The 13051-nt window shown below is 33.0% G+C and overlaps 1 protein-coding gene and 1 long non-coding RNA gene across 2 annotated transcripts in view; one reads left to right on the forward strand and one right to left on the reverse strand.

The window, feature by feature from the left end:
• The window catches only part of LOC139686264 (uncharacterized), a 275732-nt gene that overhangs the window by 231701 nt on the left and 30980 nt on the right, over window positions 1–13051 (reverse strand). The window lies entirely within an intron of this gene.
• LOC139686257 (uncharacterized) lies at window positions 7731–12541 on the forward strand. Its single transcript, XR_011700345.1, has 3 exons — window positions 7731–7760; window positions 11666–11789; window positions 12463–12541. It is a non-coding gene; the product is annotated as an uncharacterized lncRNA (long non-coding RNA).

Consider the following 13051-nt stretch of genomic DNA (forward strand, 5'->3'; position numbering starts at 1 on the left):
ATTGTCGCCGAAAGCAGTGATCAACAGACCGCGACAATTTAAGCACAATCTGCAGACTTCATATTCGTGTTTCTCGCACATTATGTAGGTTTTAGAGTGCGCCGAATGATTTGCTGTAGAATCTTACGCTAGAAAAATAATGCAATACGTCAACATTAATTGAACTAGCATTAAAATTTATTAAAACAGCCGATGAAACTAAGTAAACAACATTATAGCAGGGATTTCGCATCTCGTTTGTCAACTGTTACACTAATTTGAGAAGTGAGGTTATGCATTGATACGGAAATTAATCTTCTTAATCCGATCCCAAATACTTTGGGCTATTTCAATGTAATCTAGTAATTGGGTAAATGAAAAAAATCAACCCTTTTATACATCTTTATTAGGCGATGAAGCATGATAGGTATTCTTTGATATAAAGTGGAAAACAAAAAAAATAATTACGTCGTGAATGTTCCGTTCATTCATTCGACAGGCCTGGGAAATTTCTTAAACACATAATTGAAAGAGCTAGCGAAATAGACTTATGAACTTACTTTAACATCTATTAAATCCTCTATTTTCTTTTCCAGCATGAATTGTAAATTAGTCTTCTCGCCGAAACATTAATGAACACTTCACGACTGTTGAAACGCTCTCTGCCTAATTAAAATTCGGCTTTATCGGAATTGCTGATCGTTTTCATGTATGCAGAGAAATTGACCTAAAAACAAACTATGGAAGTACAAAGCCGTTTTTCAAACATTACTTCACACAGCATTTTAAGTCTTCAACATAGCAATAACACACAAAATACGTAACTCGTCTGCTGGCCACTGGCATTTCGTACTTCATTTGTTACTAAGTTGTTTTTAATGGAAAGGGAATGGGCTGGTGTTAAAAGAGAGGATCTTATTCCAGATAACACATATGAAAACCTTTCTCGCGAATTCTCAGATTTAATTAGAGATTGAGTCATGGAAAATCGGAATCCGCCTTTCTTAAGATATTTATGAGCTTTTGTAGTATCCACGAAATCATTTGCATAGACATAGAGATAAATGAAGGAAAACATTTCTGTTCCGTTCTATCATTTCAAAGATCCGTGTCCAATGATTTACAATAAGCATTGTTTACGATGCAAACATTCAAGATTAACCAATAATACAGGCGTCGTAAGCCTAGAGTAAAGTAATTATATTATTAGTTCTACTGTCCCGTATTTTTCATTCGGTTTCTTTAAGAATACTCGACAAAATATATTATTCGATAGTTGGCGTCCCCGTTTCTGATATTCGAAAAATGTTATGACCTATATTCCAATATAGACGAATGACTTCATGCTAATATTATTTATGGATTCATTAACCTGAGGTAAATTTATTTAAATTCATTCGGATATGATCATACATACTTATCTAAAATACATACGTTTTTAGGTGAATATTACATTGTCATACTCATGAAATCAGTCTCACTTGACGTTTTGCAGTACTAGTTATTAACTAGTAATGGGCATAGGAAAATCTGAGAGGTAGAGTATCTTAATATTATATCATAGAGCTATTATACTATTATCTTGAACTTATGGAAAAATCTGATCGTATCACATGTATAATAACGAACACCTAACTTTGATTATAGGAAAGTGGGTGGGAATAGTATCCAAGCATTATATCACAGATGAGAAAGAAAGCTATTTCACATACTGCCCATGTCTGAGACTGCTATCAGGTGCGAATGGGGAAAGAGGAGACAATATGGGCAGTTTTTGGAGGATGACTATGGCATGCCGTCTGTTCTATGAGTCACCTGTCCTGCGAAACATATGATGGGTATTCAATGGAGCCTTTTGTAATATTAGTGTGGAGAAAAATGCAGCAGAATAAGAATACATGGATTAAAACGGACAAATATGGGCGAATTAAGGAGGAGTTTCAGGACTGTTTGGGAGAAATCGAAGGGATTCATCATTGATGCAGTTCTATGATATCGTTAATTGACTCTTTATTTCATGAAAATACATATATATGAATTTATTATTCATTATCATATTAATACAAAGCTGCCATAAAAACATGGATTTATAGCAAGTTTTTACTGAATTTAACAGGTTAAGAAAAATCTAAATATTTATTTTTTAGCTTTTACTAAAAAGGTATGTAATTACTAGTAATTCACAGTGACTTTGGATTTGCCTCTATAAGTTAACGAATATCCGGATTTAATTAATTCATATCACAAACTTTATATATATATTGCATATTACTGGGCACAAGGATAATAGAAAATACTTTGTTCTGACGATAAGAACCATCAATTTAAATGGTCTAAATAAAAGCAAATAACAGTGCATTTAATTTTTGCTTTTTATAATTATTTCAAATCCTTTGACGATGGCTAACAGTCGTTGTATTTTTTAGATTCCATGCCCATGTATTTGTTTCAAATTTTTTTGTTAAAATATAATCCAAATAAATATGCTGTATTTGCCCTTAGTTCTTCTACATTTTAAAAGGTAATATTTGCCATAAATGATTTCATTAATCATTTTTTTACTCTGAATAATGACGCTTTTAGGAATTTTTTTATCCGAAAACTCGGCAGTGTTATTAAAGCATCCCCTTAATAGAATTAAACTTGTTGGTCAACGTACAAATAATAAATAAAATATACTCTAATACTTCGAAAAATGTAATATTATTTTTATGTTATGCCGGAAAGCCTGAATTGAATTTCCGCCCGTGAAAACCATAATTCCGGTCGCTCGGCCTAAAACTTCGGTAACCTAACGGCAATGCGGTCGACGCTTAATGGCGGAGTGTCCTCGTGGCATTGAGACGCCATGACCACGTGCGCGCTAACTTTGAGGAGAAAAAGAAAACGTGAAAAGAAATTCGCGTTCGGGGTCACCACTTTAGCGGCAGGTGGTAATAAAGCGTAGGCCGGTTAACGACAACAGTAGTTTATTGTATTGGAGGTACAATGTGGTGCCGCAGGCACTCTGGCAATGGAACTGTACTCTAGCGCGTACGTAGAAGAGACTGCTTAGGCTGCCCGCTCCGGCGTTCACTCCACCCCCATAGAGACCTCTGGTGGGTGGTTATAAAACTACGCCAACAAGTGAGGCATCCGTCGCGCGCTCCTGTCTGCCGCCACAACTGCTATCAGGTGCGCATGGGGAAAGAGGAGAGAGTAAGAGCAGTTTTAGGAGTATGACTATGGCATGCCGTCTGTTCTATCGTCACCTGTCCTGCGAAACGTATGATAGGTGTTCATTGGAGCCTTTTGTAATATGAGTGTGGAGAAAAAAGCCGTCGAATAAGCATACAGGAATGATAACGGACAGAAATGGGCGAATTAAGGAGGAGTTTAAGGACTGTTTGGAAGAAATCGAAGGGATGCATCATTAATGCATTTTTATGATGCATGAAATCGTTAATACACTTTTTATTTCATGAAAATACATATATATGAATTTATTATTCCTTATTATATTAATACAGAGGTGCCATAAAAACATGGATTTATAGCAAGTTTTTACTGAAGTAAACAGTTTAAGAAAAATCTAAATATTTATTTTTTAGCTTTTACTAAAAAGGTATGACTAGTAATTCACATTGGATTTGCCTCATTTGATTTCAGTTAACGCAAGCCCGGATTTAATTAATTCACATTATAAACGCCATATATTTTGCATATTACTCGGCACAAGGATAATAGAAAATACTTTGTTTTAAGGATAAGAACCATCAATTTAAATGGTCTAATTAAAAACAAATAACAGTGCAATTCAATCTTCGCTTTTTATATTTATTTCAAATCCTTTGACGATTGGCTAACAGTCGTTGCATTTTTAATATTCCATGCATGGTATTTGTTTCAACTATTTTTGTTCAAATTTATTAACTCCAACTAAATATGCCGTATTAAATAATTTTCGCTTAGTTCATCTACACATTAAAAGGTAATATTTGCCATAAATGATTTCATTAATAATTTTTTCACTCTGAATAATGACGCTTTTAGGAATTTTTTTATCCGAAAACTCAGCAGTGTTATTAAAGCATCACTTTAATAGGATTAAACTTGTTGGTAAACGTATAAATAATAAATAAAGTACTTCAGACAATAAAATATTGTTTGTATAGGTTTTGTAGGTCATTTTTAGAGAACGAAATACTATTTTTAACTCTTCTTTAGGAGTTAGGAGTTTTAGGAGTTTTATTAGTAAAAAAAAAATTTTAGTCAACTAAGTAAGAGTTTGAATAATTTTCAAAAGTAGAAATTTATTTGAATTTGGTGATTACTTAGGGCAAAAGAAAATCTGATCGAATTTCAAACTCCCACTTCGGAATCGATTCAGAACGAACGACTCATCGATACGTAGTCGGCCATTTTGGAATCTATTGCTTACGACTTAATAATGTCGACAATTTTAAGTGATACGAAGATGTCTCGACAAGAAAGTTTAAAGTGTAGATTATGTCTTGGCAGTGGTGGTCGGTTGACAAATATTTTTAGTGAAAACGATGATGCTGAGCAGTTGGTGCGGGAAGCAATAGAAGAGTTATTGGAATTGAAAGTAAGCTATCCATTGAATGTTTACGTTTTCACCATGACGCTTTTATCGTAATTTAACCACAAAGTTTTAGGTATTTCCCTGTTTTGGGTCAATAAAAAAGCTTTGCATTACTATGTCAATAAATAGAGTTCCGTTGAGAGATGATGTGTGTGGCATAACACCGTAATAATCTTGTTTTCGTAGGTAGTGATGGATAGAAGCCATCCGTGGTTTATTTGCTATCAGTGCTTTAAAATACTGACCGATTTCTATATGTTTAAGCAGCAATGTTACGAAAACAATCTTACGTTGGAGAGGCAAACGGAATACAAACAGGACGAGGGAAATATTTGCCGCGAAAAGGTGAGTTGTCTCCAAGTTATGTTTTCATTTTATAATGTCCGTGGTAACAATATCCGTTACGAATTTAGTCATATTGTTTAATAAACGTGTTTATATTAAATAAATTTCATCCCAAGTGTACAAATGCCTAAGTTGATAATAACCAAATGGCAAATACGGGCATTTACTTAAACATTGCGAGTATTGTTTGCATTAACGATGTTCGTGAGAAAAAATTGAATACTTCTATGTTTTTTAGAAGAGCATGCACGAGAGTACTTAGACGGCCTTCTTTTCAAAAATTAGTTCATTAAAAGGTAATTAGGCTTCATAAATTGTAAAGAAGCGGGAAAGATTATGAATTTACGTATGGACCTATGTGAAATATAATGCCGTGTGAAAATAGTATATTGTTGTAATCACTTCTTGTTCAAAAGTCAGTAGAACTGTATTTTTTTGAAGAAATTTCCTCCTCATTAAGAAACTCCGAGAATTATTAAGTAAAATGTGCAAGCGTGTAGTTTTTAATCAGTGCTTTCAACAGAATTTGAATTTGAGTTACATCTACAATGACTTTTTAGCAATTCTTCAGCTTAATTGTACCTAGGCATCATAGATGCGCAAGGATTAAAAATTAATGCAGGTGCCAAATAGGTGTAAAGTGGACGTTGGAAAATTGATAAATCCTTTATTTATGTTTTATTTATTCATATTGATTAGTATTTTCACATTGAGATCTTCTCTAACAATTAATGACATAGTCGGAAAGCAGTTGTTTTTAATTTTTTAAACGGTTTTTAATATTTTTGTTGCAACACAATTTAAGCTTCTTACATTTTATAATAATTTTCCAAAGATATGATTGATATCTACCCATGCTAATATATAGGCTAGACATTTTATATTACAAAACAGGCAAATTATGAGGATTCTGCTAATAATTTATTCATCATATTGATCATCATAGTGACATTGGTGCATCAAAGAGAGCTTATATCTTACCAATCCATCTTGTTCTATTATGAAATTAAATAATTGATTTTGTCAATTCCACACACTTCTGTCGACTGTTGACTTACAAGAGTGGTAGGCCTAGGAGTGGGGAGTTGGAGGGATACAAAAGTTCATTGGCAATTACATCTTTGCAACAGATGAATTTCAAAATCTCCAACTTCTCAAATCATCAAGACTTTGACATTTACAGTTAAAATAAATAATTTAAGTCAAAGTAATTTCAGTGGGCACTTTTGATGAGTTTCTTTGCAAAGAGGAATGTTAAGCTTTTATTTTTTACACATGTTTGGTTTATTTCTTTCCTTAAATTTTCTATCCTGTAGTTTTTCAGTTCATTTTGGAAACAAATTTATGCAGAGAATGACTAGCATCTTTTCTTATTTATCTAAATTATTGGTTTCAATTGTTCAACACTTATAATTTTGTATGATTCCACAATTTAGAATAATTCTCCTTCAGTCATGTGAGATCATCTGAGATTTAAATTTTCACTTCATATAAATCAAATGATAACCTAATACAATTCATTTTTTAAGATAGTATCTGTTCAAAATTTCTAATCCTTAAATGTTGAAATTAGCAAACATAAAGTCTTTCTGTATTTTAGAATTGTTTAGATTATTAATTGGTTTTGCTGTGATACCTAGCACCACTATACGTAAATACAAATGATCTTCTCTTGGATTAAAATGAAAATATGTTATGCCATAAGCACAAGATATCTGGACAAAAGCCCTGCTGTTTAATTTCAAATTGCAATTATCACAATCATTTTCATTCAATAAAAAATGTTCATTTTGCACTCTTCATTAATTTATATGTTGCTAGTCATATTTTTTTATTATTTTCAACATTTTTAACAATAATGTACAGATCACAATGAAAAGAGAGATGATGGATGTTGTAAAGCCGGAGGGTATTGAAATTCCAGCAAGCCAGGATGAAGTGAACCATTATATTCAAATTCAGGAAGAGACTTCTGTTGAGGTAAGGGAAAATTAAGAATAATTAAGAGTATTTCATCCCTAAAATAGAAATGCCTAAAGGTCTAATGACCAAATGGCAAAGACGGGAAATGACTTAAAAATTGTGAATATTGTATACATAAGATGTGTACGTGGGAAAAAATTGATTACTGATTTGTTTATTAAAGAGCATGCGTAAGAGTACTTAGCCTGGCTTTCTTTGTCGTGTTTTATTCTAATTACAATTATGGTGTTTTTCATCATTATATCTTAGCATTCATTTTTTATGCTTTGTATACATAAATAGTTATGAATACAATTATTTCTATAACATTGCCAAAGTAATTCCTCTGTATTTTGGTATGTTTACTACTCTGTTAGATTCATTAATGTATTCATTTTTAATAGATGGACTTTTTTGTGGAAATATTTCAATTGTGTAAACATTGGACCAATGGTAGTTTTTCATTTAATCTTGGGTAAACATACAAATTGCCAAGAAAATGACTAGCATCTAATCCTTATATAGTTAAAGTTATAGGGTCATATGTTCAAAACATACAATTTCGAATGATTATTGATAAAAGAAGAATTTGCAATTAGTCATTGTGAAATGTCTGAGATTTACATTTTCACTTCATATATGACCAATGATAACCTAACATAAATCATTTTTGTTACACAATATCTTTCCAAAATTCTCGTACTTAAATGGTAAAACTGGCAAAGCTAGTCATATTTTTTTATTATTGTTCATCATTTTTAACAAATATATGCAGATCACTGTGAAAAAGGAGAAGGTGGATATTGAAGAGTCGGAGGTTATTGAAATTCCAGCTAGCAAGGAGGAAGTGGACTACAATTTTCAAATTCAGGAAAGGACTTCTCTTGAGGTAAGGGAAAAATAAGAGCGTTTGTGTCATAATGACGAATGCTTAATTTTTCAAATGAGAGGAACAGATGTTTACTTTTTATGCTGTAAATGTTATGCTATTTATTTAATTTAACTATATTAGTCTTTCTGACTTATATTTTTGGCCATATAGCGTTATTGTAATTCCTCCCCAATGAAAAAGGCAAAAGCATTGAATTACTGCTCATGATATAGGTGATTTATTCAAAAAGGTGAATATAGTGATTTGTCACTGTTTTAAGAGGAGATAACGTATGCCCAGGATTCCATAGCAAATTGAAGTGTTAAGATAGATAATGGCTATTATGTAGCATGGCATGTATTAGATTTGTGTGAAAATTGTGTTAGGATTGATTTTAAGAACAGGAAATAGACAGCTTGTGCCAAGTAAGGAGATATGTCAGAATTGTAAAGATGCTGTTTTAAATAATGTGTTCTGTTACTCTGCAGCTGATAGGCTTGGATGAAATGTTCTGATGCAACTTCAAATTCCTGGTGATTACTGGGATAACTTGGTTATCCTTATCTTTATTCTTTTTAGTACCTCTACGCACAAATCATATTATTTGTTCTTTCCCTGAAACATGAATTTATTATTCAAAGCCAGGTATTTGATGCATTCAGTGGGCTTGGTTAGGCTGGAAGGCCTTTAATAAAAGGAGCACTCAGATATGCACCATCTCTCATTTCTTACCTATCTGCTACTTGCAGATTTTGAAAGGTTTTCAATCACCTAAACAGAGAAGTGGTCATCAAAAGATTGGTATTGGGAGGCAGGATGATTAAGAATGGGATAGTTAAAGATCATGATGGTTTTGGTAGAATAGTATTGGTTATGATGAAGAGGCAAATGGTGGTGTTTCATTGACTGATGTTCTAGGCAGGGCAAAAGTTACAGTTAAGGCTATGTTCACAGATTGTTTAATTTTATGGTATTTGGATAAAGAAGTGATGATAAGGTAATGGCTTTTCAGGCAGTTTGCTTCAAAAAGAGGAGTATATTGGGATGAAGGTATGAGAATGTTACTATTCAGCAGTTTTTCAGGTTTCCCACTTTTTCTGAGACAGTGAAGTAGCTGGTCCGTGGATTTTTATTAGGGAGGAGTGTTCTTGTAGAAACAAAAGCCAGAGACAGAGTGAGAAGGGGATGAAGGATTTTGTATGTCATGGTTGGCCAGTTGAAATAAATTTATTGTTGATAGTTGGTAAGGTTCGTTCAGACTGTTAAAATTATTTTTCTAGGTGTGAATGTTGATAGTTTGGAAAGTTATATTCGAGTCAGATGTAGATTAATTGAAAGATACTGTGAAAAAGAAGAAGAAAAAGACATGACAGTATGGTTTGAGTATTACTTTGATGAGAGAACTTATGTTCAAGTTTATCCATTATTAGATTGTCATATGCATGAGCTATAGTCATTCACATTCACTGCATTTTTCAAAGACCCTTCAAAAAGTAAGGTCTTGCATTGCTTTTTATGGAAAAAGAAATGTATTCTCAACTTTGTTTAAACCTTAAGAAAACCTGAAGATTTAAAGTTGCCTTGACAATCAATCATGTTTTTTATCCTTGTAAGCAGCTTCATAATACTTGAGTCATACCTTTCTCATGCCGCATCATAAAGCCAACTGGCTACTGAGTCTTGCACTTCCTTGTCTGACTTGAATATGTCCTCCAAGGTGTTATTATGCAAGAGCCTCTGGGCACTCCCCTTACCTTTTCACTAAGTACCAGTCACAGTATAAATGTCAGAAGAGATTCCACGGTGGACCTGTGAGTGACTTTTGGAAGGATTAAGGCATCTTCACATATCCAAGCAAGTGAGTGATTGGCAGGCCTCTGGTGCAGAGAGAAACCTCTCGTAAGCCCTGATAACATGGGAGTGCATGTGACAAGCAGGGATCAATTCTGCTTAGTACACCCAAGCTAGAGAGTATGTGATTATTTTGCTTTTATTATTATTATGCTATGTGTGACTGATAGGCCAGTGGTGCAGAGGGAACCTCTTATAAGACCTGATTGAATGCTATATTGTACATCAAATCTAAAGGGTAGGTGATTATTTTTCATTTGTTAAAATTTTTTGTTTTATTCCACTACGTCTGATTAGTGAGCCCCTGACGGAGAGGGAAACCTCTTGTAAGCCCTGCTATAGTGGAAGTGCAAGCAACAAGTAAGGATGAATGCTGCTTAGTACATCGAAGCTAGATAGTTTGTAATCATTTTTGTTTTATTTTTATATTATGATTGACTGATGGGCCACTGTTTCAGGGAATATCTCTTGTAAGCCCTGATTGAATGTGATTCTTGAGACTATCAAGGATTAAGGCTATATAGCACATCCAAGCTAGAGGGTTGGTGATTATTTTTTATTTATTTCATTTTAAATTTAATTTCGCTAATAATAGTGTAATTAGTGGGCCCCTTATGGAGAGGGAAACCTCTTGTAAACCCTGATAGATTGTGAGTTCATGCTACAAGCAAGGATCGATGCTGTATAGTACATCAAATCCATACACTTAGTAATTTTTTATAATAATTACATTCCTTATGACTAATGGGCCAGTGGTGCAGAGGGAATTTCTCCTAAGCCCTGATTGAATGTAAGTGCTTGACACTAGCCAGGGATCAATTCTATATAATACATCCAAGAAAGAGAGTATGTAATTATTTTCCATTTGTAATAATTTTTAATTGTATTTCCCTTGGTGTGATTAGTGAGCCCCTGATGCAGAGAGAAAAGTCTCATAACACCTTATAGAGCGTGAGTGCATGTGACCAGCAAGTATCAATGCTATATAGTCCAAGATAGATAGTGCGTGATTTATTTACAGTCTTCCATTTCATCATTCTAACTGTTTACTGTTTCCAATAATTTTAGTTTTTTTTAGTTTTTTATTGTATTTCTTATTGGTTTATATTCAGTTATTTATTTTTATAATATTTATTGATTTACTACTACTTCTAATTTCCCTCACCTATCCTTTGCCCATTCTTAAGAGTATGGCTGGGGTTGACTCTTCTAATTATATTTGTAGGTATTGGTGCTCTGAATTATTGGTAGCATATGAAATGAGGGTTCTCAGGATTATGCAAGAATATGATGAGTCCGCAGAAGAAGAGAGTAAGAAGGTTAAATCATTATCAGATAGTAAGAAGGAAAGATCTATTCTAGCAGTTAAAGATAAGTTGAGTGAGATTATAGCTGGCATATAAAAGATCCAAGAGAATTGAAAGGAATAATGTGAAAAACTGTCTGTTAAAGAACTTAGGCCAACATGGTAACACAGTGTTAGAACTTGACTCAGATTAAAAAAGCTAAGACAAAGAAAATATCCAAGAAACTTGGAAAGAATATACAAAGAACTGAATGGTTAAGAACTAAGGTCACCAAGCTTAAGCATAGAAAAGTCTTTCTGTTCAATCGAGTTAAAAAACCATTACGGGGAACGCGTTTTAGCAGCCGAGAGGAAGTAATGGAAAAATTGCAGGAAGCACTGATAAACATACCGAAAACTGAATATAAAAAATGTTTCGAGGATTGGATCAAGCACTGGCATAAGTGTGTTGCAGTCGATGGGGATTACATTAAAGGGGGCAATATAGATTTAGATGAATAAACTTGTATTTTTAATTTTCTGAATAAATTCCGGGAAATTTTTGATCAAGGTATTATATCAATCATATCTTCCTAACCAATGCAAGGCAATGGTTTGACAAAAAAAACTTTTTTGAAGAGGTATCAGCTAAAATACTATTTTATTATATTAATTTAATGTATACAAGGTAACAATTTTTTAATCTTAATTTTTAAAATAACATATTTTTAAAACATTGTTCATGCATATCCTGAAAATCTGTAATATTTTTTCCTTGATCATGCAGGATCATTTGGCAGATGCAGAAGTAAATATGCCCTCTGAGGAGGAAGTGGAGATTAAGGATGATTGTGATACTCATATACCTCAGATGAAAGTAAGACTGGGAGGGAAGGTATTGCAGGAACAAGGTAAGGAAAGCTAAGGACTGTGTTATCAGCAAAATGTTTTAAAAATTACTGAAAGGCCACTTAAAATATTATAATAAATTGCAAAAAAGATGATAATGTTATCATCATTTTTGCAATTATTTATTAATATATTTAGTATTATTTATATAGCTAAGAAGACTAGATCTTTAATTAATCTTGCTGTTTTCAAGGCATTTTTTAATTGTGCTTGATTATTCTGAATTTAGATATTATCAGTTTAGAATAATAAATAATATAACCAAAAACAACCATTTTCCCTTTCAATATCTTATGTTTTATCCTAAGTAAGATATAAATATCATGTGAAATGTGTCAATGCCATTCATTTGTTGTGTTTACATGTCCATTGTTTACAGTTAAACTATTTTCTTTGATTTTCCATGTCTATTATTTCTTAGTAACATATTTGTTGCTTTTGTTTGAAACAACAGCAACTTGGACACTGATGAAGGTAAAACAAAAAGTGCTAAAAGGCCTTATTCAGGTCAGCAGTAGGTGATGACAGATGCTTTGTTCCTGAGATTTTATTGCAACTTACATTGCTAGCATACATATTTAGACTGATGAGTATATACAGGCAAGAGTAGATGTATGATTGTATAAATGTATGCACCTTTTTATTGAATATCTACTTATTCTTCAAATCTTTCAGATAAACACCAAAAACAGGATGATGCAGGAGAAGATGCTTCAGCTACTGAAATACATGTGTGTGAAATTTGCAGGAAGGTATTTGAACAAAGGGACCTTCTCAAAGATCATGTAATGCATGTGCACCTTAGGAAGGTGATGCTATTCAGATGTGATGTTTGTGTGGAAGTATTTAAGAGAAAAGATGACCTTGCAAGTCATATCAAATTGATGCATGCTCTTAAGAAGAAGCACCAATGTGATTTCTGCTCTAAAAACTTTCTGAATTTCAGTAAACTCAAAATTCACATGTCAACGCACACTGGAAAAAGGCCATTCCAATGTGCATTGTGTTTAAAAGGTTTTGATAAAAATATATTTTTACAGAGGCACATGTGGACACATACTGTAGAAAGGCCACACACATGTGAGATCTGTTCCAAAACATTTATTGCCAATAGTCACTTAAAAAGGCACATGCTAACACACACTGCTGAAAAACAACACAAGTGTAATATATGTTCTAAACCATTTGCTACAAGTACTTGTCTAAAGCATCATATATTGACACATACTGGTGAAAAGCCACACACATGCAACATCTGTTCAAA

Source organism: Hetaerina americana, unplaced genomic scaffold (genome assembly GCF_022747635.1).
Source record: "Hetaerina americana unplaced genomic scaffold, ioHetAmer1.1.p SCAF_137, whole genome shotgun sequence".
NCBI lineage: Eukaryota > Metazoa > Arthropoda > Insecta > Odonata > Calopterygidae > Hetaerina > Hetaerina americana.